Here is a 22,688-nt window from a genome sequence, read left to right as displayed (position 1 = left end):
GTCCAAAACAGAGAGGATATATGTAAAAAAAACAAAAGAATGCAGCCCTCCCATAAAACAGGCTTATGCATCTTCCTTCTCCCACACAGCCTCCCATTTGAGGGTGCAGCGCTTCAGTCTCTGTGGCTTCCCACCGCTGTCACGCTGATGCCTTTCTCCTGGGCTCCCCCGCCTTCCTCCTGCATAATAACGTCGGCTACAGGGATCTCCTCACCTGCACCCTCCAAAGCTGTAAGGCAGGAACACCAGTTCCCTTCTCCTTAAGGAGGACAGATGCCCCAGGGCTGACAGCCTTGCGCAGGCCTCAGTTTCACGAGTGAACGAACGCTGCACACACCACCTCCTCTCTCTCGCGGCAGGCACGGGGATCATCAGTCTGTGTCAGAGACGAGGAAGCTGGAGTTCGGAGAGGTTAAGCTGTTCACGGGCAGTAAGTGACAACGTCAGGACTGGCGTCCGCACCATTTTCAAACACAGGGTGCGACAACCGTGGGTGGTCGGGGCTCAGAAAGTACTGGAAGCAGGCTGAACGGAGGCATGGCCAGGCCCACACAGAACCAGCAAGGCGTAGTAACACAATCCCAGAGGCCTTCCCTACGCTTAGTGAAAGAGGCCAGTCACAAAAGACCACCTGTCACATGATGCCATTCACACGTGGGCAGCGAACGAACACTGACATAATTTCCCTGCATGGACTCGGAAAGTCCCAACCCACAGCACCTCTTATATCCCTGGTAGCAGTGAGGTGTTGAGTTCCTCCGACGTGAGCCTGAGGAAAGAACAGGGCCTCATAAGGAGAGGAAGAGGGAAGGCCAAAACAAGCACCCACTCTGTTTCTGGGTTCCCCCACCTGGGCCTCCCAGCTGCCTGTTCTCTGAGGGCCCCTCAGCGGCATGAGTGTTATTAGAACAGCTCCTGCTGTGGACCTAGTAAATTACACGACCAGGAACTGAACGTCCAAAACGGAGCCTGAGACCAGAACAGAACAGCACCCTAGGCATTCAGCTTGGTAAGCACTAACTCTTTGATGAGGAAGAAACTACAAACAACCTAGATCCGTAAAGGAAGATGGGGAACGGCGAAAGGAGACCATGATGGGGCAGAATGACGGAGCGGCCATAAGGCTTAAAAATGGGAACCCCGACTATGTCAAGAGAAACGTTACACAAAAATCATACTGTGTGCAAAAAGGCATGCTTCGATTAAAATACAGGCAAAGACTAAGGAGAAAACAATAGGAGCAATTAGCGGACTATGCAGATATGTGGGCGGTGGGGGGGTTGTGCAAAGAAGAGAGAGGAGGAAGCAGGAGGAGGAGGAGAATGGAGGGATATTTGGCAGAGTTACATGAACAGTAAAACTCAAGTTAAAAAATAACACAGTTGTGGAATTAAACAGCCTTTCTGGAAGGCCAGTTTGATTATATGTACCAAATACCTTCAGAGTATTTATATCTTTTGTACCAAAAGCAACACTATGCATTAACAGATGCACAAAAAATGCACAAAAGAAGCCATTTTATTTATAAACAATATTGATAAACTGAAAACAACCAACATGTCCAAAATAGGGGACTGCTTAAGTAAACATCAATATTTTTAAAAGTACACTGCAACCATTGAAAAACATTTTAGTTTGGAAGAACACTGAATATTTAGTACACAAGGAAAATGTTTATGATGTATTATTAAGTGAAAGGAGGAGTGAACAAAACAATATGTTTAGTCTAATACCAATTTCATAAACTCTGTGTGTGTCTGTGTGTATATGTGTGTATGTGTGTGTGTGTGGAGAGAGAGAGAGAGACAGAGAGACTAGGAAGATACACATTCAAAATACTGGTCATTATTGGTTGGGGAATTATGGGTGATTTTTTCCTGTGTGTATATTTTCTGTATTTCCTAAGTTCTCTGTAATAAATATACCTTACCTACATAATCAGAAAAAAATAAAGTGTTATATCTATTAACAGTTCCCTATTGGTTGGGGAATTATGGGTGATTTTTTTCTGTGTGTGTATTTTCTGTATTTCCTAAGTATTTCTGTATTTCCTCTGTATTTCCTAAGGGGCTTCCCTGGTGGTTAGTGGTAAAGAAGCTGCCTGCCAATGTAGGAAACGCGGGTTGGATCCCTGGTCCAGGAAGATCCCACATGCCTCGGGGCAACTAATCCCATGGGCCTCAACTACTGATGCCCATGAACTCTAGGGCCAGGTGCCACAACAACTGAGCTCACGTGTTGCAACTATTTGCAACTATTGAAGCCCATGAGCCTATAGCCTGTGATCTGTGAGGAGAAGCCACTACAATGAGAAGTCCGTGTACTGCAGCAGGAAAAGAGCCCCCACCCCTGCAACTAGAGAAAAGCCCACACAGCAATGAGCACCCAGCACAGCCTAAATAAATAAAATTATTTTTATAAAGCAAATCAGCAGTGCCATCATCAGCGCATGACACTGGGGTCCAGTTCAGTTCAGTTCAGTTCAGTCGCTCAGTTGTGCCCAACTCTTTGCGACCCCATGAATTGAAGCATGCCAGGCCTCCCTGCCCATCACCAACTCCCAGAGTTCACTCAAACTCACGTCCATCGAGTTGGTGATGCCATCCAGCCATCTCATTCTCTGTTGTCCCCTTCTCCTCCTGCCCCCAATCCCTCCCAACATCAGAGTCTTTTCCAATGAGTCAACTCTTTGCCTGAGGTGGCCAAAGTACTGGAGTTTCAGCTTTAGCATCATTCCTTCCAAAGAATACCCAGGGCTGATCTCCTTTAGAATGGACTGGTTTGATCTCCTTGCAGTCCAAAGGACTCTCAAGAGTCTTCTCCAACACCACAGTTCAAAAGCATCAATTCTTCGGCGTTCAGCCTTCTTCACAGTCCAACTCTTGCATCCATACATGACCACTGGAAAAACCATAGCCTTGACTAGATGGACCTTTGTTGGCAAAGTCATGTCTCTGCTTTTCAATATGCTATCTAGGTTGGTCCACCTGGAGTTAAAAGTAATCCAGCAGACTACAGCAGGGGCTAAAATGTCTCCACAGCACCAACATCAGGCAGACTGTGGTAAAGATAGCTCCAGAACCCTCTAGCCCACCTCTCCGAGGCAGGGGTCCATGGCATGCCCATGGCTACTTCGGGGTGCATCTCAGTAAGTTTGGCCAAAGACACAAGCCAAGGGCAGCATGAGTGCCTGGAGCAGGGAAGCTGGGCATCCCTGCATTTCCCAGACATGGGAATCCAGCCAAGCACTGACCCGCCTCCACCCCCCACTCTGTTCCTTCACACCTGCCCACAGTAAAAAATGAGCACCGCTTTGTGCTACACCTGCAATTGTAACCCCACCTCTTCTCTAAGCAAAATACCCTTACTTTTTATTTTAAGTGGGTCACACAGCAATAAAAAGGAATGGAGCACTGATACAGGCTTCAACACGGACAAACCCTGAAAACAGTCTTAGGGAAAGAAAGCAGTCACAGAAGACTGGGTTGGCCAAAAGGTTCCTCCACGTTTTTCCATAAGAGGGGATGGGAAAACCCAAACAAACTTTCTGGCCAACCCAATATAAGATTCCATTTATATAAAATGTCCAGAATCCATGGAGACAGAAGGTAGATTCATGGTTTCCACAGGCTGGGAAAGGAAGGAGTGGGAAGTGACTTCTAATGAGTATGGACTTTCTTTGAGAGGTGCTGAAAATATTCTGGAATTAGATCGTGGTGATGGTGGCACAACTCTGTGAATAAACTAACGAGCACTGAACGTGTACTTTAAAATGGTGGATTTTACAGTATGGGAACTATATCTCAATGTTTAAAATTTTCAAGTGGGTTACAATTAGGCTTTCAAGTGGCTATACTTATATTTCTCAGCAGGTTATAATTACAGTGAGGTACTACCTGGCCCATTGGTTCTCCCCAGAGCTCATATTCTGGAGTCAGATGAGTTGGAATTCAAATATCATTCTGACGTTCATTTGTTGCATGAGCCCCTGTAATTTCCTTAATCTCTCTGAGCCTCAGTTTGCTAGGCTATCGAACAAGAAGAATAACATCTAGCTCATGTGGACTGTTGAGAGGATTAAATAAGTGCACGCAGGTAAATCCCTGACACGGAGATCCATAAACAGCAGTTCCTTCTCCCTTAGCTGGCCAGAAGATCCTTTAAACTTCAAGCAGAATAAAACCCTGGGCCTTGACTAAAACATCACCAAAGTCAAGCAGGACCTGAGTACGTGTCCGTTCTGGAGAAGACACTAAACGGAGCTAGAGGCGAGGATGCCAGTGTATACTCCGTAATAAGACTTCAAAACTTGAAGACACAGCTCCACCCTCAAGGCTCACCTACTGGGTTGGCAAAAAAGTTTGTTGGGTTTTCCTGTAAAATGCTATGGAAAAACCCAAACAAACTTTTTGGCCAACCCAATATTGTTGTTTTTTAGTAGTTAAGTCGTCTCTGACTTTTTGCCAACCCAATATAACCAGCAATAAATTCTCCCCCGCCAAAGGCTTCATGTCCACTGTCGGGTTGGACCCTCTCAACCATTAGATAAGCATTGCTATTCTTAGCATCAATCAAGGATGGGGTGACAGGAGCTCAGAGAAACCAGAAAATGGGCAGAGCTGTGATTTGCACCCAGATTAGACTGTCTCCACGGGTCCTAACTTTGCTTCCAAGGCAGCTTTTGTCTCTACTCTCAGCCAGTTTTCTCTGGGCTACAGGTGACAGCAAGGCGGCAGTGGGCAGCGCTGGTGTGGAAGGGCCGTGCCACCAGAGGATCGGGCAGGAGTCACCACCCGGTCCAGCAGCTCTGGCCGCTGAGCACGGAGGTGGGGCGGGGGCAGGGAGTAGAATGAAAGGGCGGCTGGAGGCCAGGGAGCCAGCGGCAAAGGGAGGGGGCACCAGAATTCAAGGCATGTGAGGGTCAGAGGTCAAGCAAGTGAGATCCATCACCCTAAGCGAATCTGAGAAGTGTGGAAGAGAAGCTGCTTACATCCTTCCCAGAAAGGCGAGAAAAAAGTGATGGGTAACCTTCACATGGCAAGTCCACGTGCCTGAGACTGCTGTAAGCTTTCTACATTCTCATGAATCTCACCCATGTATGGACTTCTCTGGTGGTTCAGACAGTAAAGAATCCGCCTGCAATGCGGGAGACCTGGGTTCCATCCCTGGGTTGGGAAGATCCCCTGGAGGAAGGCATGGCAACCCACTCCAGTATTCCTGCCTGGAGAATCCCCATGGACAGAGGAGCCTGGCAGGCTACAATCCACGGGGTCCCACAGAGTCGGACACGACTGAGTGACTAAGCCCACAGCACAATCTTCACATGGCAGGTCCGCATGCCTAAGACTGCTGAAAGCTTTCTACATCCCCACGAATCTCACCCATGTTATGTATTATTATGATGCCCATTTTACAGCCCTACAGCACAAGAGGTTAAGGTTCAGGGCTCCCCAGCATGGCAGAGTCAAGGAACTCAGGGAGCTGGTTCCCACCCTCAGAGCCCCAGTGCTCCTTGCTGACCTGAGGAAGGAGGTGGGCCCACCGCCAACGACCAGACTCTCTCCTCCATCCTCCTCAAAACAACAGGAGATCAGGGACACTGCATTACAGAAGGAAAGGTCTGCTTGGCAACTACAAATTTGTAACGTGCTGATATGATTGAAAGGTTTCTGAGAAGGAAGCAGGTAGAGCAGCCTCCCTGCAGTCCACATACTCCATTTTCATAAGAAATTAATCTGAGCCTCCGAGAAAAATGGTTAAGTCAAAGCCGTCGCTTGTCACACCCTGCCCCCCTCCTGCCAGAGTCATGTGGCCACATCCCTGCCGTAAATCAAAGGCCAGGCTCCCCTTTCATCAGATGCCTACAGATAATTCCCCTGAGATTTCCCTGCTGGGGCTCAGAGGGCCACAGCGCAAAGGGTTAACATCTCATTTCCTCTCATCTTTCAAGCCTTAATCCCCATCCTGAGCTGGGTGCATTCCAAGCCCACCTGGAGCAGGTCATGACGAGCCCCAGCCCACGACTGGCCCTTCATTTCCCCTGGCAGGAGATTAGATGGGGCGCCCATTAATCACTCATTACTTGGGTCCTCGCTGCTGGCCAGCCCTCGGGCAGTCGGCCAGCTGGCTGGGAGGATTGCCCAGCCCAGGTCGTGGGCTGCTCGGTGCCACCCTTCTGGGACAACCGCCTTGTAAGCCGGCTTTCTGGACCACACCCGGGGAGTAGAGGGGCTAAGGTAGAAGGCTGCCAGGGTACCGCTCAGTGATCCGCTTAAGCAAGGCTCATAGGAGAAGACAGAAAACACAGTATGTTCAGGGAAGCGTTAGTCACTCAGTCGTGTCTGACTCTTTCTGACCCTTGGACTGTAGCCCGCCAGGCTCCTCTGTCCATGGGATTCTCCAGACAAGAATACTGGAGTGGGTTGCCATTTCCTTCTCCAATGTTCAGGGAAAGATTAGGGGAAAAGAAAGAGAGATAAGCAGAAAGACAGCACTCTCTCGGGACAAGTAACCAGCGAAAAAGAAAACTGCTGCCTACCTTCCTCTTCTTAGAGGAAACCAAAGGGAAAATGGGAGGAGGGAAATGGAGAGGGGAGGGGATGCTGAATGGATAATTAATTCCTTATCATCTCCATCACCATCATCATTATTATTACTGCACAGCTGGGGGTGTTCATTTCCTGGATTTGAATATAAAGTTGTGATATTTAGCCCTTTAAACACAAACCCCCTGGACCTGAGGGGTCTGAGATTACATACTTTTTCTAGTGCACATACGTCCTGTCCCGCATGCTCAGTCATGTACAACTTTTTGTGACCCCATGGACTATAGGTCGCCAGGCTCCTCTGTCCATGGGATTTTCCCAGGCAAGAATACTGGAGTGGGTTGCCATTTTCTTCTCCAGGGGCTATTCCCAACCCAGGAACCGAACCCAAGTCTCTGGCATTTCCTGTATTGGCAGGCAGATTCTTTCTGAGCACCAACTGCCTGCCAAGCACTGACAGTTTCAGAGCAGTTAAACAGGATGAGAAGCGACACTGGGCACCCACTGGGGGCTGGACTTCTGCTGAATGCCCTGTGTGCCTGTGCACCTGACCCCACACCCACCCTCTGGGTTGTGGCCATCCATCGTTACCGACAGACGACTGGAGGGCTGAGGGCACAAAACGAAGGCCTGTAGAATGAAGGAGAGGGGTCAGTGAGCAGACTCCACTCGGGTAAGGAAGAGGTTTGACTCACCACGCCCAGAGAGAGGGAGGGAGTGACTGGCCAGCATGCTCAGCTCTATTTGGGGAGTCCCAGTCCACTGTGATTCCAGGCAACTTGGGGCTGCAAACCAATCCCCTCTGGTCCTTCTCCCTCGGCACTTGCTCTGGCCCAGAAATAGTCAGAGTGAGCCATCATGATGGACGCTAGGCTCACCTGCAGAGAAGGCAATGGCAACCCACTCCAGTACTCTTGCCTGGAAAATCCCATGAATGGAGGAGCCTGGTAGGCTGCAGTCCATGGGGTCACACAGAGTCGGACACGACTGAGGTGACAGCAGCAGCAGCAGGCTCACCTGCCTTTATGGGGACGGGTAGGGAGCATGCTTTCAGGACTAAACTGAAGACCCCTTTGACCAAAAGAGGGCTCACTCCTTAAAGTCAAGGTCAAGGCCTGTTAAAAAGGACAGTCCTATGTGGGATCCTGAGGCTTATTCGCCCACCCACCTGTCATTAGAACCTCCTTTGTAAAGGCAGCCTAGGGCAGTGATCCTTAAACCTGAGTGTGCAGAACTACCTAAGGCCACCTTTACAATGCCCATCCCAGGCCCTGCCTCCATTCTGGAATCTGAGTTTTTCCCACCAGATCTTAATTCTGATTCAGGTGTTCTGAAAGCAACCCTTTCAGGGAACAGTGATATAGCAGGAGGAGCACCAGACTGAGAAAGCTAGGTTCTAAGACTTAGATTCAAAACCTGAGTTGTTGACCTCAGGAAAGGAAGCGGAGTTTCCTCAAGTGTGGATGATACTGCTGCTGTCCTAGGTTGCTGGGGGGACGAAAGCATCAGGCCCAGCACACACAGGCTCATTAAACTTGACCTGAATGAGTTCATCAGGCCAGCAAGGCTCCAGAAACTGGAGAAGTCAGTTTTGACGGGTTGGGGAAAGAAGAGAAGGCAAATCAGACCCAAAGATGAGAAGTAGGCCTGCATCAGTTGCACAGGTCAGGCAGAGAGGGGTGAAGAGGGGGGATCCTGAAACAAGGCAAGTGTCAGCAATGCAATCTAAAGGCACAGCCTCACACTGCAGCTCCCCTCCCGGTGCTGGTCTGCACCATACGTTAGCTACCAGCGCAACACGTCTCATCCATTATCTTCAAAGAGAAGCCAATTAATAAACATACATGTAAATAAATATCACAACTCTGCAGACACACAAAAAGAAAGATCAAAGGTGGGGAAAGTGGAGAGAAGAAGAGAGAGGAGGGAAAAGTAGGATGGAAGGTCAAAGCGAGTCACATTCTCAAGTTCGCTAGTGCTGGCAGTGTGCTGGGACTGTGTCCCACAGCCTGGGAGAGGTCCTCAGAGCAGGAGCTGCTCTGGAGAAACTTCGAGGTGGCTGAGGAGATGAGGCATGCCCATTAGAACATGTCTAGGCTGAATACAGAGTCAGTGCAAAGAGTGTAAAGGAATACCTAAGACAGGCTGGGATCCACTTCCTGGAGAAATTTAGCCCAGCAGAGAGGAAATCTGAATTTCTGAGCTAGGGTTAGGAGGCATATGCTGCTGTTGCTGCTGCTACTAAGTCACTTCAGTCGTGTCCGACTCTGTGCGACCCCATAGACGGCAGCCCACCAGGCTCCATCATCCCTGGGATTCTCCAGGCAAGAATACTGGAGTGGGTTGCCATTTCCTTCTCCAATGCATGAAAGAGAAAAGTGAAAGTGAAGTCACTCAGTCGTGTCCGACTCTCAGCGACCCCATGGACTGCAGCCTACCAGGCTCCTCTGTCCATGGATTTTCCAGGCAAGAGTACTGGAGTGGGGTGCCATTGCCTTCTCCGAGGAGGCATATAAGACCACAATAAAAAGACCAGGTAAATGGAATGAAGGACTTCAGGCAGGAAAGAGTTGAGCTGCTCTTGGATCAAAAATGTAGACTCAAATTAAGGCAGAAGTCCCTGGGTCAGGAAGATCCCCTGGAGAAGGGAATGCTACCCACCCCGGTATTCTTGCCTGGAGAATTCCATGAACAGAGGATACAGCCTATGTGTTGCAAAGATGCGACTGAGAGACTAACACTTTGAAATCCCTAGATGAAGAATGGCCATGACACCACCACGTCCATACCAGTGCTTTCACACTGGATCTTTGCTCAAACTCTTCCCTCTGCCTGGCATGCTTTCCCTCCTTTCAGTCTTTCCCATCTCCTTGAACTGCTCCCCATGTTTCAAAGCCCAGGTGAAATTTCCCCAGCTCTTCTCATACAGGAAAATACTTCTCCCTCATCTGTGTCTCCTTTATGTCTTGCACACCCCAATGATTAACTTTGGTTTGTGATTCTCTCTTTACATCTCTCTCTTGGGTGGCTGTATATTATCTGTTGGCCTGTTAACAATTCAAGGGCAAGGATATTGTCTTGTTATTAATTTAAGCCCCAGCACATAGTAACAGTCCCTGGCACACAGCAGATGCCCAAAAATATTGGCTGGAGAAGATTTAAAGTGAAGTGAATACTGGGAAGCCATTGTGATTTCTTGAAAGGAGTGATGTGGCGAAATCAGAATTTGAGAAATATTAATCTGTCAGCATGAAAGATGATGGATTAAAATGAAGAAAGGGACTCGTGGCCGGGAGTCAAGAGGGGAGACTATTACTGCAATGTGGACATGGTTTAAAGAGGAGGCAGAGGGAACAGACAGGAAAATTATTTCCTGGGATATCACAAAAGAATGTGGAAGGGACTTGGTAACGAATTACCTACAAGTGAGGGGGATGGAATGGGGAGTCTGGTGCTCTCAAAAATAGAGACTCCCAGCCAACTTGGAAAAAGGTGGTACCATGGAGAGAAATGTGGGGGGATGGGCAATCAATATCCAGGCACTCTTTAGGATAATGTGATTACAATCACAATAAGCACTTCTGGGTCAAAAACAACAACAACAACCCTTCAAGTCAAAATATCCAATCCTGATCTTATTCCCAAACTTTAGCTGTATTTTATTTTTACTTAACAATGAACTGGAACCACTTCTTCATGGGAGACTGAAATGAAGATAAGACCAAGCTGGCACCCTGATGGGTGCTGGGCACGGAGATCACACAAGTTCAGCTGACTAGCTTTGCCCACAAGAGGCCACACCAGCTGCTTGTCCAGTGGGGGCTCCAGTATCCTGATCACCCAAACTCACTTCCGGGACCTCTGGGAAATCCCTGTTCCAGCCCTGCATAAGTTTATAGGAAAGTCCCAGAACTCCCATTAGCTTCCTTACACTAATTTCAGGGCTAGATTTTGTTTTCCAAGTAATTCAACCATGGTGCTAACAGAAATCAATAGGAATTGAGTAGTGCTGTATTTAAATCACCTGTTAAAAATGTTTTCTTCTTTGTATTTTGAGACTCAATAAAATCCTTTTAAGCTCAATCACTTCATCACTTTTATCAATGACGTAGAAGACATGAGCACGTTATACAAATTTTAAGATTTTAACATTTAGACTATGTGGTGCCTGGGTGCCTTCGGCTGTGAAAGGACAGTTGGACAAGATGATTCGTTAGCCCTCTCTTGGGTCTCTATTTCTCTTATTCTAAATTCCAACAGACATCCCATGATCTCTTTGGCTACCCAGGTCCGAGGCTTCAGATTCGCTAACTGCCTGCCAAGGGACAAAGGGCTGCGTGATGGGGGTCACAAAGGAGACCGGAAGAGGCGCGAGCACGCACATTCAACAGGCTGTACTGGAGGCACCCCGGCGCGGGGCTGAGTGGGGACTGCTTAAGGAGATCCCAGACCCCACACATTCCAGATGCTAAGTGGGCTCGAGAACGACCTGAAAGCTTCTTCCCAAGTTAGGACTGATGTTATTTCAAAGAAAAACCAAACAACAAACCCCCAGTAACTTCGCGATCGCTAAAGTTCCAGTGCGGGCTAGTTCCGTGAAAGCTAATCCTACACGCGCGCCCAGGGACCGCAGGTACTTGGGCTGCACTCGAGGAAGTGTCCAGAGTTGGCGGAAGCAACCCATCCACTCCGGCTCCCCGTGGCGCTGGGTTGCAGCGGTTTAGATCGGACACATACACAGATCTGAGGCTTTCTAGAAAACGGTGTGGCCGAGGCCCCAGGATGGGGCTCGACGCTTGCCAACCAAGGCTCCATCAGTTCTCCCGCCCCGGCAAGGAGGTTGGCCAGGCTGCGGTTAGGGCTCGCGGGCTGGGTGTGCACTCACCGGTTCCCATCTACCCCGACCCAGAGAGCTGGGGGCCCAACTCCGGGCCGACCAAGGTTGACCGTCCCTAGAGTTTCCGAGTGGGAGGGTGGAGGGGTGAGTGCTGGCGCCCGGACAGGGCAAATCCCCCAGAAAGCGAAGAGGGGAGAAGGAGGCGCAGCCGTCGGGACGGACCAGACGCGCGCTGGCTTCCCCTGCCTGGTTCGGGAGCAGCCCCCCGGCGCCCCTGACACACCCACTGAGCCCGCCGCCCGCGCCAGCCCTCCTGGCCGTCCAGAGGGGGACCGAGAGGCGGGCAGCGGCCGGGCCGGATCCGGGCCCCCGGGGCAGGGCGGAAGGGGGCGCGCGACGCGGGCGGCTCTGCTCACCTGGCGGTCCGAGTCCCGGTGCGGCCAGTGGCCGCCTTGCCTGGCCCCCGCGTGGTTCCCGGCGCCGGGCAGCCCCGAGCCCGCCGCATGGACGGCTGCCGCCGCCGCCCCGCGCCCGTCCTGCAAGGCTCCCGCTGCGCCGGGGTTCCGCGTCCGGCTGCGCGGGCGGCCAGCGGCTGGGGCGCGCGCGGAGAGCTCTGGCTCGGAGTTTGCGATCAGGAGAGCCGGGATACGCGCTCCCTCCGTCCTTCCCTCCCTCCCCCACTTACGGCCTCCTGCTGTCATCTGGAGTCGCTCCTGCCGCCCCCTGGCGGCCTCCTCAGGAAGCACCGGCCCTCAACACACCCGCACGTCCCAGAGGGTCCCCTTACGAGTGCCACTGATCCCTGTGTACCCAGAGAACATCATTCCCTAGGAGGACAGTCTAGATCGAAGAAACCAGGGAGGAGCGTGGCGAGAGGGGAAGGAAGAGTGGCCCGGGCTTGCCAAGTAAGAGGAAAAAGGGGTGAGACCAGGAGGTGAGTAAGCTAGAGACAGATGGTGGGAGGCTTTGAACTTCGAGCTAATCATATTTATCCTGAGGTTTGTGAGAGCCCCTGAAGGGCCGAGGCACAGGAGGGATGCGGGCATCTTTGCGTTTCAGAACAACCATTCTGGCTGCAACAGGGTGAGGCTGAGGCTGAAGGAGGGAGCCAGCAAGGAAACTTGATGTAAACAAGAGGAGAGAATGCAGTGACTCTAAGACAGGAAAGAGGACCCCTAGTCTAAAGGGCATATGTAGTCACACGTGAGCACTCACACACAAGAAAAGCCTCACTGGCTCCTTCTGAAGGCAAGGGACAACGGACAACAGCCCTCCGAATTCTAACTAGGATCGGGCAGCTTGAGGGAGCGAGAAAACACGCTTCCGACAGCCAGAGACATCTGGTACTTTTCTGGTCTTAGGGTAATACTGTTTCCCCACCCCTCGCCACACACACACACAAACCCCACATACACACACAGGGGGGAAAAAAATCCTGCTGCAAAGCAATAATAACCAAAATCAAAGTTTGATTCATATGTCTGAGCCCTTCTTTTTACTCACTGGCAAATATCATCCCGAAGAGGTCATGACCAAAGTTACCCATATAGCTAATGGCAGCAAAATGAGTAGAGCCGTTTCTTGGGTTCCTAATGCAGTGCTACGTTCCTTAAATTCAAATGAAGCCCTTTAGAGCTAGTGAGTTAGGAAAGAGTGACTGGGAGAAAATGCCCCACCTCTACCAGAAGGTGTAAAGTGAAAGTGAAAAGTGAAGTCGCTCAGTCGTGCGACCCCATGGACTGTATAGCCTATCAGGCTCCTCCATCCATGGGATTTTCCAGGCAAGGGTGCTGGAGTGGATTGCCATTTCCTTCTCCAGGGGATCTTCCCCACCCAGGAATCGAACTTCCTGACCCAGGAATCTAACCCAGGTATCCCTCATTGCAGGCAGAGGCTTCATCGTCTGAGCCACCAGGGAAGCCCCAAAAGGGTGTGTTGCCTCCTCGTCGGGGAATCGAACCTCGGTCTCCCGCGTGACAGGCGGGGATACTCACCACTACATTAACGAGGACGGCAGGAGGAGGTGGAGGTGACCTTAAAAATTGGAAGAGATTGTCCAGATACTGGTAGTCTGACTAAATGAGTCGGCCTGTTTGTTGGTGACTGCGTCGGAAGCCCGCCTGCAGGAGCTGTTTTGAGAGCGCAGGTGCAGGGGCGGGACAATGAGGTGGCAGCAGAACGGGAGCTCCCTGCCCCGGAGCCAGGTCGAACAGCGCTGGGTGTGGTGTGTGGGAGCAGTTAGGAGAGCAGCAGGGCGGGTAGCCCCCAGAGGAAAAACACACACAAAAGAGAGTGACAACCCCGAGATTAGGACAAAGAAAAGGCTCTGGCTTTGAGTGCCGACTACTGGCCTGGAGCCTGGGCGGAACCCGTTCTCCCTGATTCAACTTGGTCCAAATGGGGTGAAATAATTCCACTTCGGTCAAACAGATTTTGATTGGACCAGGTGGCTCCTGGTGCAAGTGTCATGAGTCCCTTGAAAATCAAAGTGTTAGTCCCTCAGTTGTGTCCCACTCTTTCTGACTCCATGGCTGTCGCCCACTAGGCTCCTCTGTCCACAGAATTCTCCAGGCAAGAATACTGGAGTGGGTTGCCATTTCCTTCTCCAGGGGATCTTCCCGACCCAGGGATCGCACTTGGTCTTCAGCATTGCACGCAGATTCTCTACTGTTTGAGTCACCAGGGAAGCCCCACGAGTCCCTTGGGTCCAGATTAAGTGGCTCTAACAGCTCTGATCAGTTTAAACCATTTAAAATGAGAGAGAAATTATGGAACACTGGGATATACTGAATGCTAATGCACTGGACACTTAAAATGGGGAAAATGGTCAATTTTATGTCATGTATATTTTACCACAGTTTTTTTTTTTTAAAAGAGGAAACCTAATAAAACTTGTTCAAATTGGATTGATTTATTAACTCATTGAAGAGATATATACAGAGTGCTCAGTAAGGTCTTGGTACTGAGAGGGAAAGATGAAATGAAGAAAACATTTGAGTCCAAAGAAGCTCCAGAAGCTTCAAGTCAGGCAAGAAAGGTACAAAACAAAAAATCATACTGGTCAGTGGTGGGTATAATTGGGACATCTGTAGAACTCATGGGAGGGGATCGGAAATCTGGAATGTTCTGCCTGAGCTGAGTCTACAGGACAGGGGAAGTTCATCAGGCAGAGCACAGTATGAGCAGGGCTTAGGAGCCAAGGATATGGGGTTTTTTTTAAACTAATTTTAGACATACAGACAAGTCGCAAAAATAGTACAAAGAATTCCCTTCTATTCCCACCCTTCTTCCCTTGATGTGAGCAGCTTACATAACTAGAGAGCAATTATTATTGACCTAACTTGATCCAAGTGACCTAGGCTGGCTTTCCAGAACTGATTTTGAACCACTTCAAACTTGTTCAGAGTTGTGACCATATTCTGCTAACATGTCCCAGAGTGTTCTCTTAAAGTCAAGACTATACTGTGAAATCCAGTCTCATTTTAAACAGAGTTGTTTACATTATGTATATCAGAAGAGAATATTAATTAACTATATAAAACCAGCAAGTTTTCTATCTTTCAGTCCTGTTGCATTTCTACTTTATCCGTGTGTGTGTGTGTGTGTGTGTGTGTGTGTGTATACACTCGCATGAATCAGATTGGCAGGATTTTGTCCTCATGAATGAGATAAACGGATTTCCCAGGTGGCGCTAGTGGTAAAGAACCTGTCTGCCAATGCAGGAAATGTAGAAAACACAGGCTAGGTCCCTGGTCAAGAAGATCCCTTGGAGGAGGGCATGGCAGCCCACTCCAGTATTCTTGCCTGGTGAATCTTATGGACAGAGGAGCCTGGCAAGCTATGGTCCATGGGGTCACAAAGACTTGGACATGACTGAAGCAACTTAGCAAATGCACGTATGAGATAAACAACTAACCCTCAGCAGCAGAGAGGGCCAAGTAGAATGGGTGCCTCAGAACCCAATCAAAGACTACCCCATAGCCCTGGCATCTCCCTGGTATGTCAGTGTCTTCTAAACACAGCATCTTGGAAGGCAGCTGTCGAATACCCTCGTGCATAGCTGCAGAACGAGGTACTCACGACTCATAAAATAGCCCATACTGTTGTTGGACACGTTCTGTTACAAAGCCTCTTTTCATTGTTAACTGAAACCTTTTCCCTGTGACTACTGCCCACTGGCCTTAGAAGTGGCTCCTAGAATAAGAAACAAAATTCAACCCCTCTGTCAGCTCCGTGTACACAAGGCAGCCCTGGTTTCCACCTTCTTCCCAGTACAGTGTTTGTCGCTCATTCGTGTCCAACTCTTGGTGACCCCATGGACTGTAGATTGCCAGGACACTCTGCCCATGGTATTTCCCAGGCAAGAATACTGTAGTGTGGAGCCATTCTCTTCTCCAGGGGAATCTTCCTGACCCAGGGATCAAACTTAGATCTCCTGCATTGCAGGCAGATTCTTTACTGTCGGAGCCACCAGGGAAGCTTAGTATAATTATGGATTGTTAATGCCCCCTTCACTCCCTTGTCCAAGTTGCTGGTCATCCTGCACAAGATGGCCAACCATCTTGCTTCTTTAAGTCTGTTGTCTGCCTCCATTCCTTCTGGGGGTCCTCAGCCTGGAGCACAGTGTCAGCACCAGTGAAGGCTCCCAAATGTTGGAGGACCAATGGTGTACTGCTGAGAGCGGCTTCCTGGGATTTCAGAGCATATGGGACTGGAATAAGAGCCAAGTGTGAACAGACTGCAGGAAGACAGCTTGGGACAACCAGACCTTTGTGGGGGAACATATGAGTAACACAGCTTCTGCACTTCACTCACAAGCACTTGACCAGGAATCCTTTTACTAGCAGAATATTTCTTGGGGCTAGTGTTCCAAAAATTACACTTTGAAAAAATACTGCTCTCTACTCTTGACAAACACTAGTGTTTTCATCTTAATGGCATTTCGGGGGTTGTGTCCCAGCGGGGAAGAAAAGCCCTCCATTATCCCTACTTTGTTAACATTTGGAGGTGGAAGGGAAGCAGACTTTCAGTCAAACCCCTAATTTCAGGCTCCAGTGAGGTACTTTTAGGATCCATCACAAGGCTTGCAAAATTGTCCTTTTCATTTTCTTGGTTGTAAACTTTTGTAGACTGTAAAGTCAAGACAAGCTTGTGCCCAGTGAATAATAAGGAAATAAGGAAAGCGTGATTTAAGCAAAACAATGCGACACGACACAGCCCCTTGCGAACGGGTAAACATGTAGTTTTAAGCTGCTTCTAAGTACCTTGGGTGAGTGTTAAGAAGCCTTCTCTCCCCTGCTTGCCTCCTCAACTTACTTCTTTCTCTTCCTCCTCTAGGGCATCTGGGACAAAGACCTAAAAATCGAGTTCCTCCTGAGGGCCTGCCTGGGGCTGCCCCCACGTGACCTGTGGTCTACAACCACACGAGAAGAGCTTCAGCCTCAAGCTCAGAGGACAGGAGCAAAAGGACTTCTCAGTGGAACATGGGTTTCCAATGAAGTGTTGGGGAGTCTTCAGGCTGTGTTCAATTTGTCTAATTCCTCTTTCCTCTCTTGCCTCATGGCCAGAAAGAGGAGATAGGAAGCCTGAAGAGTTACCTGGTACAAGACAACTTCTGGAATCCCAAATATTCCAATTATTCCTCTTTTTCCTCTTTGAAAGCAGTAATACTCTCAGCTAAGGAGCATCACTCAGGCTGAAGTGGCTTCTCTCCAGGAGTAGCAACACTGAGCAAGGTGGAGGGTGGACAGCACAGCCTCTTGATCCACAGGCTCCCTTTCTCCTTCTGGCAATGATTAACCAGACAGAGACAATTGATGGCGATGGAAGAAGTCCATATGCAAATGAATGCTCCTCTCACACGTGATTGGTCATTGTCTCATTCATCCATCCAACCTGTATTTATTAAAGCCAACTAGGAATGACTGGAGAAGGCAATGGCACCCAACTCCAGTACTCTTGCCTGGAAAATCCCATGGATGGAGGAGCCTGGTAGGCTGCAGTCCATGGGGTCGCTGAGGGTTGGACACCACTGAGCGACTTCACTTTCACTTTTCACTTTCATGCATTGGAGAAGGAAATGGCAACCCACTCCAGCGTTCTTGCCTGGAGAATCCCAGGGACAGGGGAGCCTGGTGGGCTGCTGTCTATGGGGTCACACAGAGTCGGACACGACTGAAGTGACTTAGCAGTAGCAGCAGGAATGACTGAAGGGAGGAGGAGAAACGTTAACTGAAGTCAGAAGAGGACAGTGTGGGAAAGATCGTCCTAGACAGAAGGAAACATACTTGCAAAGATCCCTAAGGGAAACATGGCCCACCTGGGGATCATAAAGAAGGGCAGTGTAGCCAGGGCTCAGGGAGAGAAAGCAGGGAAGTGGTCAGCAGGCGGGTTTGGCTGTGCGAGCCTTCCAGGCAGGGTTAATGAGCTTCTTTAACACTTGCCTGTGTTAAAGGCACAGGCAAGTCCAATCAGAACAGACATGAGCTACAGGCTGGAGCAAGGGTTTAGGGCCCCCCACTGCCTTAGATGCTGGATAAGGGATCCCAGAGGGGAAGTGGGGGCAGCTCAAAATAGTGGCTGTTCATCAACCAATACCAAAACGTATCATCCCATAATCGACAGGGAAAGCCATCGTGTGCAAATCAGTTAAAAGTCAGTGATGCTTACCATATGTAAAATAGATGACCAATGGGAATTTGCTGTGTGACTCAGGGAACTCAAACTGGGGCTCTGTGACAACCTAGAGACGTGGGATTGGGTGGGGGAGGAGGGAGGGAGGTTCAAGAAGGAGGGGACATATATATACCTATGGCTGTATACTTATGGCTGATGTGTGGCAGAAACCAACACAATTTGTAGAGCAATTATCCTCTCATAAAAAATAAATATTTTTTTTTTAAAAAAGTGAGTTATGCTTATGGTCTTTTCTGTGAGCTGGGTTATCTTCAAATGAACAAGAGGAAGCCTCTGAGGGAGTTTAAGCAGGGGCTGACCTGACCAGATCTGTGTTCATCCAAACGGAGAGGGGGAAAAAAATCCCTTCAGTTAATTAAAAAAGAAAAAAAGGTACTATAAAACATCATTCCACGACTTTTTTGTAAAGCAAAAATAAATGCAAAATAAATCCATCCCTCTAAAGGAACGCCCTGTGTTTGCCTTCCCTGCTTCCTGGGAAACTCTCCTAATAAGGTCTCGGCCTTCACTCACTGCCCATGCTGCCCTCGTGACCGGCACCGTGTGTCTCCAAGGCGGCCACGGGGTCAGAGGTCTCAGCATACGGAGCAGTGTCGCTGTTTGAGGCTAATCAGCTTACACGGTGCCTGAAATCGCTGTCACCTTAGCCTCACTGGCAAGTTTCCCTCTTTTATCAAACTGGCTTTTTGTTGAACAAATTGATTTTTACAAAGTCTCAGAGATACCGCATGTCCAGTTCAACACTAGCCAGATACACCTTGTACACAAACCCAGGCACTACAGATCACAAAGTCAAATGGTCTACAGGTTCATTGTTCTACTTTGCCCGTCACCTTCGTCCTGCCCCTGGTGTCAATACATAAAGACCTACTGCATGCTGATTGTGACATCTTGTCAGTCTTTGCTGCCAAGACGTTGACATTCCTCTTTTACTGTTTTCTGTTTCATACTCTCTGCATGATGGTGGCATCTTCTCCTTGTGAGAAGCAGTTAGCAAAGCATAGAAATGCAGTTGCCCCCAACTCCCATACCAGCGTGATTTGTTGGCCATGTCAATGTGGAAATCACCAACCTCGGACCTGCAGTCCCCTCATTGAGAAAATAGGAAGAACATATTTATACCTGTTGGAATAAAACAGTCTCATACCAAGCCCCTCCCAGCCCTCCAATCTGTGATTCTCTCAGAAACCCTGCAATAGGGAAATTCTGTGGCTCATTTTGGATCCATCTGGGAAAAGATGGCACACACAGAGAAGTATGTGACATCTTTTTAAAAAAGTTCAAGCTGCATTTGAAATGGCTTCTTTCTTTCCTATAATGTAGAGAATTACCACACAACTCTAGTGCCAAGTTATGGCTTCAGTAGAAAACTCCCCACAGCCTGTGTCTTGAGTCTTCAAGGCTCACTGACATAGCCGCTGTGTTCATTTATTTGGGAGGGATGAGAGAAGGAAGGCCTGCCGGTTGTGTGAGCCCTGGAATGGCTCCAGTGTTCCCCTTGAAGCAGCTGTTGGTCCACAGGCCAGAGGATCCATGGCTGGCTTCTCCCTAAGGTCACCTTTCCCTATTTCAAACCACAGAGTTCTGGAGGTGGAAGAGAGCACTTCCTCTGATGCAGGCAAGTGAGTGGCAAACAGTCATTCTGCAAGTATGCATGTGTCTGGTCAAGACCAAGAATAACTACCGTGGAGGCCAGGACTTGAGCTCTTTTAGGGAGCCCCTCCACTGTCTTGCCCCTCCTAAGCCCATGCATGGAGAAAGCTGGGGTCTCATGCTGTCAGAAACAGCTATCAAAGCCACTAAAAATATCTTGAGTGTCAGATCGCCTGCACTTTAAAGTTGAGGACTTTGGGCCCTACTCAAAGCACATTTAATCTAATCAAGTGGTGTTTTTCCTTCTTTGGAGTTAAAACAAAAACACTGCTGGATCTTCCTCATGGGCTCATCCAGAGGCTCGGTCCTGCTGTATGGACACAAATTTCTACTACTCATGCCTCTCTCCAGAACTCATCTATGGATCTTGAGTTTGTTCAGGAAGAGTCCTGAGACCTGACCAACTTTTCTTCTAAAGTGTTGGCAGGACTATCACCACCACGGCCAGCAGTGTGAACAGTGGGGTTGCTGTCTCATCTCTACATCTCCCCGGGAAAGGACTGTACCTACTCTTGTGCCCATCAGAGAGCAAGCGGAAGTCTTTAGACAAGGGAGAGCTCCATCTACATCAACTGGTATGATATATTTAAGGACAGCTGCACCACGGGTAGGAGGGTAGGAGGAAGGCTGCAGAGTGGGGTGATCTGAGCTATGATTCAGAAAAATGGTAGCAGCTGGTTTATATCTGGTTCTAGACATGTGACCTTGAACATGGGCTTAACTTCTCTGAGCCTCATTTTCCTCATCCACAGAATGGGACTAAACATGGCTGACCTCTCAAGTAGGGAAATGGGTAGAGAGCATGCTCATGCCCTTTACCGTCTCTCTTATTTTTTTTAGGATATTTTTGTTGTTGTTGTTTTTTTTAATGTGGAGCATTTTCAAAGTTTTTATTGAATTTGTTACAATACTTCTTCTGTTTCAAGTTTTGTGTTCTTGGCCATGAGGCATGTGGGATCTTAGCTCTCTGACCAGGGATTGAACCGATACCCCCTGCACTGGAAGACCGATTAACTGCTGGACTTCCAGGGAAGTCCCTACCTTCCCTCTTAGAATTTTGAGAGAAGGTGGGCTGTGTCCATGGTCTGTTCCCTTTGTCTGGCTAGCTGCGTTGCTGTTCTTCCATTGTCACGAGAACATTCCAAGGATGAATGAAGGGTACGGGATCAAGCAGAGAACAAACATAAGCAAGAACAAGCATGTAGATTAATATACAAACTCCTGACCCAGGTTTCTAAATGGAAAATACCACACAGTGGGAAAGAAACCAAATCACTCTGACATGCAATAATACAGTGGTGCAGATCAAGGGTGGGCAAAAGATCTGGTTGTTGTTTTCTCTTCTCTTTTTAATCTCTTTATTTTTTCTTTCTTTCTTTTGTTCTTTCATTCTTTAAAAAAAAAACACACACACACAGCTTGTTTCAAAAAGAGAAATAAAAAAACTTTTCCACAAAGTTAATTTTGTGAAATTGGGGGTCAAGCTTTTTACTTATCAGCATCTGAAGCTCCCTGGAAGCTAATCAGAACCATCTTCTGTATAATGTATAATGCTTCCTGAAGAGGAAGCATCTGAGCTGAACAAGTGTGTGCCTGCATACGTGATCTGCTAACTTATCAACTGTGAGACCTGGGGAAAGTGCCTTAATAGAGTCTAAGGTTTTCAACTCTAAAGAGGAGATAATTCTTGAGGACATGGTTTGGGCAGTCATTATCAAGGCTGCCTATTTCCCCCTTAGTGGCAAAAGAGGATTTCATTTCACTGTCCCCTTGAACTTAAATGTGGCTGTGTGACTTGCTTTGGCCAATGGAATATGACTATTCTTTAAAATGAAAGAAGGAAGGAAGGAGAGAGAGAGGGAGGAAAGTTAGCAGATGCTTCAAGTCTCAGTGAACCAATCATTTTCCCTTCCCACTGGTGCCATGATTGTGGAAGCTACAGTTCAGATGTCGCCTTGGTTAGCATAGGTTCCAGAAGTCTCTGATGAGCAGAGCACTCACTGCCTCTTATTGGATGTGTAGCATCTTTTGTGGTGTTAAGCCACTGAGATTTGGATTTGTTTATTAAGGCAGCAAAACCTAGCATACCATGACTGATGCAATGGTTTTTATAATAAAACCTGATGGCATTTGTAGACACAAGTTGGCAGTGGTAATGTGCTGGAAAAACCTTGCTATTTTACTGTCTAGAGCTAATTGTACTGATTAGCTCAAGTTAAGGGGCAAATTCTTGACAAAGGTCAAGCAGGCTACAGAATGTTGTAACTTACCCCCAGACTATTTGTCTCCATCAGGGGCCAGAATCAGAAAAATCCTAAAAAATCTCCCCCAGTAGTTCTGCCATGGTGACCAAATACCCGCTCTAAAACTTTGATTAAACTCCAGGTAAAGGATCAGTTGATGTCCTGAAAGGGAACATGCGTAGGAGGTTTCACCAGGCTCTGGGGAGTAGAGAGATGTTCAAGAAGGGTGAGCAGGCACCGTAGTGGGAGGGGTCTTGAGCAGCTCTTCAGACTGAGGCCTGAACTGGGGGAGGGGGATCCTTGGCAGCAGGAAGTTTAAGCACACCTCAATACGTGGCCCCTGTCTCTACTCCTTGCCTTAATAATTTTCTTCCTCACATCTTCCATGATAACTTTTCAACTCTAGGTTTCCATTTCCTGGGTATTTTGGCAGACTCTTCAAGTCAATGTGTTACAGACAAAACATAGCATCTCCCACCACCAAAACTGCTATTTCCTATTCCATGCTCCACATCTGGGTGAAGGGCAGTCATCTTCCCAATCGCTTAGGCTGAAAAGTTTAGGATTCTTACAGCCTTCTTGGAATGCTCTCTATTTCCCCCCTTATTAATGTGAAAGCGGAGAATGTAAACAAGAGAAACAACTGGAAGTATCATGCAGGCCAAGTAAGTCTGCAGTTCAACCTTGGAGTGAATTTGGTCCTCTGAGAATTTG

General features: G+C 48.5%; 1 protein-coding gene and 1 non-coding gene across 4 annotated transcripts in view; both read right to left on the bottom strand.

Moving 5' to 3' along the window:
* Window positions 1-13,500, bottom strand: part of THSD4 (thrombospondin type 1 domain containing 4) — a 673,523-nt gene extending 660,023 nt beyond the window's left edge. Inside the window, exon 1 of one of the 3 annotated variants that reach the window (XM_027553103.1) lies at window positions 13,377-13,500. The gene's annotated coding sequence lies outside the window, so the exon portion shown is untranslated. Of the gene's footprint in view, window positions 1-214; window positions 239-11,798; window positions 12,057-13,376 lie in introns of those variants that run through there. The other 2 variants (XM_027553105.1, XM_027553104.1) reach the window with 2 other exon arrangements.
* On the bottom strand, window positions 13,322-13,393 carry TRNAD-GUC. Its single transcript has one exon. It is a non-coding gene; the product is annotated as a tRNA-Asp (tRNA).
* Window positions 13,501-22,688: the final 9,188 nt, after the last annotated feature.

The sequence above is a fragment of the Bos indicus x Bos taurus genome, chromosome 10, assembly GCF_003369695.1.
Source record: "Bos indicus x Bos taurus breed Angus x Brahman F1 hybrid chromosome 10, Bos_hybrid_MaternalHap_v2.0, whole genome shotgun sequence".
In the NCBI taxonomy this organism is placed as follows: Eukaryota; Metazoa; Chordata; class Mammalia; order Artiodactyla; family Bovidae; genus Bos; species Bos indicus x Bos taurus.
Note: the sequence above shows the minus strand (reverse complement) of the source record. Positions and strands in the feature narration are given on the sequence as shown.